The 7858-nt window shown below is 37.2% G+C and overlaps 1 non-coding gene across 1 annotated transcript; it reads right to left on the reverse strand.

Moving 5' to 3' along the window:
• Positions 1–4746: 4746 nt before the first annotated feature.
• On the reverse strand, positions 4747–4853 carry LOC141675612 (small nucleolar RNA R71). Its single transcript, XR_012556255.1, has one exon. It is a non-coding gene; the product is annotated as a small nucleolar RNA R71 (small nucleolar RNA).
• Between the last annotated feature and the right edge of the window lie 3005 nt (positions 4854–7858).

The following is a 7858-nucleotide window of genomic DNA, read 5'->3' on the forward strand; positions in this document are numbered from 1 at the left end:
GAAACAAATCCAGGAAAGAGGGAAGTTGAATAGCAAGTGAACGCCATCACCTTGAGGTCTGAAAAGGTCACAAGCCCCCAAATTCAGCAAGACAAAGAGCCTAAAAAATCTCAAGTTTTAAAAAATGCAGTTATGGCTGAAGAAGAAGTGTAGAAGGAAGTAGAGGTGGAACCAAGGAAGACTACTATAGAACACACTCCTCCTGAGGGTAATACAGGGGATAAACAAATCTATCCTCCACCTCCTTTTCCTAAGAGGCTGCAGAAGAAAAAGCTGGATAAGCAGTTTGAGAAGTTTTTGGAGGTGTTCAAGAAACTTCATATCAACATACCTTTCGCTGAACCTCTTGAACAGATGCCTAGCTATGCGAGGTTTATGAAAGGTATTCTCTCTCGGAAAGTGAAGCTCGATGACTTAGAGACAGTTGCTCTTATAGAGGAATGCAGTGCTGTGCTGCAACATAAGTTGCCTCCGAAGCTTAAAGATCCTGGAAGCTTCACTATTCCTTGCACCATCGGAAACTTGTCATTTGACAAGTGTTTATGTGATTTAGGAGCTAGCATCAATCTGATGCCCTTATCTATCTTCAAGAAGCTTGGTCTACCTGATCCGAAACCAACATACATGTCATTGTAACTAGCTGATCGTTCCATCGCTTATCCACAAGGTATAGTGGAGGATGTCTTGGTCAAGGTGGATAAACTCATCTTTCCTGCTGACTTTGTAATTCTTGACTTTGAGGAAGATAAGAAGATTCACATTATCTTGGGAAGACCGATCTTGGCTACAGGCCGAACTATGATTGATGTACAAAAAGGAGAGCTTACGATGAAGGTTCATGATCAGAAGGTCACTTTTAATGTGTTCAAGGCAATAAAGTTACCCACAGCTAAAGAGAAGTCCTTTAAAGTAGAGTGGGTAGACTCTGTCGTGAATTCGGAACTTGAGCAATTGCCAAAGTTAGAGACCTTAGAGAGATCCTTAATGGGGAAATCACTTATTGATGACAAGGAAAGAGCAGAGCAACTGCAGGTTTTGAATGCACTTCCGTGGAAGAGGAAGTTGGATATGCCATTCGATTCTCTTGGGTTAGTAGAGCTGAAAATTTCTCAGGAGCGTCTCGAGCCATCAATTGAAGATGTTTCCACACTTGAGCTTCACCCACTACCAGATCACTTGAGTTATGCATTCTTAGGTGCACCCCATGATAAGGGATTGAGATATATTTTTGATGATGTAGAGGGTAGCCGAACGAATCCTACAGTGCCTAGAGAGGGTTCTTCTCATGTGCAGCAGGTAGTTGATAGGACTGGTATTGGTGATGAGCAGTACATGCGAGTAATTAGGCGTATGGAGGCCATGCACGACATTCACCGTCATTTTGCTGCAGATTTAACACAGGCTCTGGGCACTATTTTCCGAGCCACTGGTGTCAAGGTTGATTGGCCACCTGATCCTCCACCCGAGAAAGGTGATCTTTCCGACGACTAGGTATGCCTGAAATCCTTATTATTAGCTTCAATGAGGATATTGAAAATTTTAAGTTTGGGGGTGATAATATAAGGATTAGTAGTGTGTGTGTCCATATAGATTCATATAGATTCATATTGCATGTTTAGTTGTAGTTCATTCATATTTTTGCATGATTTATTCATTTAGGCCATAGTTGTTTTTTTATGTGATTTCATATAGTTGCATTTGCATGCATATTTAGCATGATCCCTTAAGATGAACTATGATATTTGATAAGTTGATGTTGATTTGAGTGTGGTGATGACGAATAGAGGGATGTTTTAAGTCCTAATGAATTGATTTGCATGCCAGAAATAAATATTTTCACAAAGTCTTATAGGGTTGCTTTTGATCTAGATCATGATCATACTTGTTTGTTGTTGAGATTTAATCACTTGGTTATATTTAGAATTTGTGCTATTCTCGTAATAACGTAAAAATACTGATTTTTAAACTGGAGAAAAGCTTGGATTTCATTGCTAGTTGTTGTAAGGCTAGGCGTCAAATGGCTAGTAGCCGGCTCATATTTTTATGAGTAGTCTAGGGTTGAATGAGATGGAGCAAAACACACTCATTCAGAAATTATTGAAAAAGAAAAAAGAAAAAGGAAAAAAGAGAAAAAAAGAAGAAAAAAGTATGTGTTTATGCATAGTTGATCAAGAGTGAGCTCTTTAATACTCGAGTTATTAAGTTCTAGGGGACTTTGTGCTTAGTGACCTAAGGCTTTTATAGTGTGGGATCCGCTAACCTAACGCTCGATACATGGGTATTATTGCATAAATCTTTTGGGACCTCATTCATTGCACGGTCAAATAAGCATCTTTGTTATGTGTTCAATAATAGTGTGAATCCTTGTATAACTCTAGTAGAAAGGAGGTGTTATGAGTCATAATGCGTTTATTGTCTATTATGTTTATAAACTTTTGATTGTTTCGATGATAGATAAGTTATGGTTATTGATCTAGTATCGAGAGATATCTGTTAAGCATTCCACACACGCACGTTTCTGCTTTGTGAGTTAGTTTGTGGGATTTATTCGAACTCTGTTTTAAGTCATTGCATTCTTAGGGGCATTGGCTTATTCATTTGGTTATGGTTATTTTGAGGGGATCGATTACATTATCATTTAGTTGCATTCACATAGTTGCATTCATGCATTAGGTTTGTTTTGTAGTTTTGAGTCTGTTTATGCTTGAGGACAATCATCGATTCGAGTTTGGGGGTGTGATAAGTGGCTTTTATATCCACTTGGAACGCTTTATTACAAGCTTAAATTGGTGTTTTGGACTCAAGTTGTTGGTATTTTGATGTGTTTTGTGTTATTGCATTTTAGTTATCAGTTAAATGAAGAAAGGAGCTTTTAAAGGAAATATGATGAAAAGTGATCAGATTTGGACGCCAAGGCCATTGTCAAGTTGTATAGAATCTCGCTATCTTCGTGGGGAAAGTTGAATCGCCTAATTCTGGCGAGTAGAACTCAAGTTAGGGGCAAAATAAGATTCATCAGAATTTTCCAAAAAGGCTGCAGGCGCCCGTCTACTGGTGCCAGGCGACCGCGTGCTAGCAGGCGCCCGCCTGCTGGTGCCAGGCGCCCGCGTGCTGATGCGCGGCTGATTTCGCTGAAAAAGCCTTTTTGAGTGGAATTTGACGATTTTAAGGGTCCAGGTCCAATATAGCCTTATATATACTTAAAAAAAGGGTTTTCATCATCCGAGAAGATTGGGATACCAAGGCAAAGACCTAGAAGCACAAAACAACTCTGAAAAAGAAGATCTTGTTTTCAACTTGTGATTCTTTGAATTAGTTGTAACTTTGGATGCTCGTTTTCGTTCTTGTTGAACCTAGATCTCGTTTATTCATACTTTAATTATTATTCAGTTTAATAAGACCTTGTTTATACCATGCTTTTATTGGAACCCATGGTGATGATGAGTTCGATTATGAACTAATCATTGTCATGGGATTCTAATGGATTTACTTATGGATTTCAATAATTAATTTGTTTTGATATCTTGGTGTGTGGTGATTGATTGATATCCTAGTATTGGTTGTGCTTATTTGTCTTATGTGCGTAGCTAACATATAAGATAGCGTATTAATCTCTATTGAAGCGACAGTGAATATAGAGGTTTAGAACTTGCCATGCTAGCATAGGTTCATGTATTTGTTATGCATTATTCGTAGGTAATTTTAACCATCTTACTTACCCTATGTAATCACGATAGATAACTTGCGCATTAAACCGTTATATTTTTAATTCTTATAGACATATAAGGACTAAACATAATTGGTGTCTATTCAACTTCTATCTCTTTTGTAGATGCTTGGTAGTAGGGTATTCATACAACGAAAGTTGGCGTTTATTAGTTTCGTGTTATCTGATTAGTGTCATCACCATTATATGCTAAGGTTAAGAACAAAAAGGCTATTGAATGAAGTATTTAATGAAGTTAGAATCTCATATTTGTCTCATATAATATACAACCCTCTTTACTCTCTTAGTTATAATTGTTAGTTTAATTCTTAATTATAAACAACCTCAATTTGTTATTTGTCTTAGCATTGAGCGATAACCATACATTGTTGCATAGGTGCATAAATTGAACTTAACCTAAACCAGTCTCTGTGGGAACGCATCTGATTTATTTTTTATACTACTTGCGAACGCGTATAATTGCATGAATATTAGCGCGTATTTTGGCCCTAACAAGTTTTGGGCGCCGCTGCCGGGGACTCGGTGTTAATTTTTAGTTTATGTGCTTGTCATCAGTGGTCGTTAAAGTTCACTGACTCAGATTCTTTTACTTTCACGGTTTATTTGTTTGTGTTTCAGGTACTCATTACAATAGGAGATCCAGCAGCACGAATGAAAGCCTTAATGGATTTTTCTCAACCCAAGATTAATGACATTCAATCTAGCATTATCCGGCAAGTTATCACAGCTAATACCTTTGAGATCAAGCCTGGAATAATTCAATGGGTGCATAATTCAATCCAGTTTGAGGGTTCTCCAACTGAAGATCCCATATGCACATTAGGGATTTCATTGAGATCTGCGACACCTTCTAGTTCAACGGTGTTTCTGAAGATGCTGTGAAGCTGAGACTATTCCCATTCTCTCTGAGGGACAAGGCTAAGAGCTGGTTACACTCTCTACTAGCTGGTTCTATTACTAATTAGGAAGATCTTGCTCAGAAGTTTCTTACTAAATTCTTCCATATAGCAAAGACAGCTGCACTCAGGAATGCTATTACTCAATTTACGCAGCAAACGGGAGAATCGCAATGTGAAGCTTGGGAGCGCTACAAGGAGATGCTTAGGAAGTGTCCTCATCATGGAATGCCTGATTGGATGATCATCAATTGTTTTTACAATGGGTTGGGAGCACAGTCCAGACCCATGCTCGATGTAGCATCAGGCGGAGCATTATAGGCAAAGAGCTATGAGGAAGCTTATGGTATAATTGAACTGATGGCTGCTAATGAATATCAGCATCCAACCTAGAGATGTCCACAGGGCAAGGTAGCAGGAGTTCTTGAAGTGGATGCAGCTACGACTATCACTGCTCAACTAAAAGCGTTGTCTATGAAGATCGATTCTCTGGCTAACTATGGTGTTAAGCAGATAATTAGTGTTTGTGAGCTGTGTACAGGTCTGCATTTGACGGAGCAATGCGCTATATCTAGTGACTCAGCTCAGTTTTTGAGCAACTTTCAGAGATCGCAGCAACCAGTTTCAGACACTTATCATCCTGACAACTGGAATCATCCTAACTTCAGCTGGAGCAACAATCAGAATGCGATGCAACAGCCATTCCAGCAGTTTGGAAATAAGCTATTCAACCCTCCTGGTTTTCAGCAACAAATTACACCAAAACAACAAACTCTTGGTGCATGTCTATCCTCGAATAAAAAATCTGAATTGGAGGAGTTGCGGCTTATGTGCAAAAACCAGGCTCTTATATGCCAAAGCTAGGCTATTTCTATCAAGACTCTGGAGAACCAAATAGGGCAAATTGCTAATGTCTTATTGAATCGACCACCAGGAACGCTTCCTAGTGATACGGAAACAAATCCAGGCAAGAGGGAAGTTGAAGAGCAAGTGAACGCCATCACCTTGAGGTCTGGAAAGGTTGCAAGCCCCCAAATTCAGCAAGACGAAGAGCCTGAAAAATCTCAAGTTTCAGAAAATGCAGTTATGGCTGAAGAAGAAGTGCAGAAGGAAGCAGAGGTGGAACCAAGGAAGACTACTATAGAACATACTCCTCCTGAGGGTAATACAGGGGATAAACAGATCTATCCTCCACCTCCTTTTCCTAAGAGGCTGCAGAAGAAAAAGTTGGATAAGCAGTTTGAGAAGTTTTTGGAGGTGTTCAAGAAACTTCATATCAACATACCTTTCGCTGAAGCTCTTGAATAGATGCCTAGCTATGCGAGGTTTATGAAAGGTATTCTCTCTCAGAAAGTGAAGCTCGATGACTTAGAGACTGTTGCTCTAACAGAGGAATGCAGTGTTGTGCTACAACAGAAGTTGCCTCCGAAGCTTAAAGATCCTGGAAGCTTCACTATTCCTAGTGAAAGAGATATGTCCTAAATCCAATCATGTATGAGGAATTAGGAATAACTTTTATGTAATCTATTTTGATTTCATTGATATTAATAAAAGACTTGTTTTGTTTTTATTACGGGCTCTATCTATTTAAATGTTTAAATAAGATATACCACAGTTTAGAGTAAAGCTTTTTATGGATTGTGATGAGATCATAATAATGTGACCTAAAAGATGATAACTCTAAACTTAAATAGTTCCTGGTCGTAGGATTACAAACTGGTAATTAATAATCCGTAAAGATCGGTACATACTATGCTTGCTTCATTATGAAGGATGTCTGTTCTCATAGACATTTGTGTGGTGACACTATAGCTAGTATGTAGGTGCTTATTATAGAATAAGTTCGTTGAACATGACTCACACAGCTGAACAACTGATGGAGTTCACTCACGTGTCAGCAGTTATTCACATAATGATAATTGTACAAGTATTCTTAGACTTGAGGTCATCATAGTCATCTTGTGTACACTGAACTATGCTTTGGTTTAGTTCTTAGTCTCAAGGGACAATTATAAGGGCTCTACTGGGTATAGGAATTTGTACACGAAGATAGTGCATGATCAATAAAGGATCTACCCCTTCCAGTGAAGGAAGAGAATGTTCAATCCTGATCCACTTATGCTAGTTCAGGAATCTCGACCAGAGTGAATGAAATTAGAAAGGAGTTTCTAATTTACATTAAATAGAACTAAGCATAGTGAATGGGAAAGCAAATGATTAAATAAGATAGGCTTGACACAAGTTCCATGCCTTGTATTTAATCGTGACATTGCAGGGTAGAAGGAATTGATTGTACGGTAACTTCTCAATGAATAGGTTCTTGGTATTCTAAGTAGTGAATTCGTATTATCCGGATAGTCGCGATATGCTGAGAAGTATCCCTCACGATGTAGAATAAATATGATTAATTAATTAATCATATTTAATGAATTAGAGAATTTATATAAATAATGATAAAATAGTTTTATTATTATTTATTTCTACTACCGGCTTAATATTGAACCTACAGGGTCACACCATAAAAGAGAATGATTTAATAGTGGAGGAATTAATTAATAATGGCTGATAATTATTTATTTATGAAATAAATAATTAATTGGCAAATTTAATAATTGATTAAATGAGATTTAATTGATTATAAATTAATTAAGAAAAGGTTTTTAATATTATTAATTAAGAATTTAATTTTTGGAAATTAAATCAAGTGAGAGAATTATTTCTAAAGAGTTTAGAAAAAGGATTAATAATTAAAAGGTGTTTTAATTATTAGTGAGAATAATAAAAGGTTATAATAATAATATTTTATGAAAAAATTTTCAGCTGAAAATTTGCCTATAAATATACTATTATAGACCCTATTTTTGAAAAAACCCAAAAAGATTTACAAAACCCTAATTCTCTCCATCTCCTCCTTCATTACATCGTTTTCTTGGTGGATACCGGTGGAGTGCTTCACACTTGAGGAGCAGCTGCTAAGGATCTCCGTTCATCGTTTTTGGATCGCCATTAAAGACGTCCATCTTTCCATTAACGTAAAGCTTCTTAAGGTAAACATACTGAACTACGAATTAAATATTATTTTTCGCATGGATCCTGCGGAGGGTTTCGGTTTTTTTTAAGATTTAAATTTACGTTTTTGCTGCGTTTATGTGCTAAAAACCCTTCAATGGCGTTAAAGCTACTTGTGAAAAGTTTTTAATTCGTTTATGTGTTTAACTGTTTTCGATATATGAGC

This window comes from Apium graveolens, chromosome 7, assembly GCF_009905375.1.
Source record: "Apium graveolens cultivar Ventura chromosome 7, ASM990537v1, whole genome shotgun sequence".
Lineage (NCBI taxonomy): Eukaryota > Viridiplantae > Streptophyta > Magnoliopsida > Apiales > Apiaceae > Apium > Apium graveolens.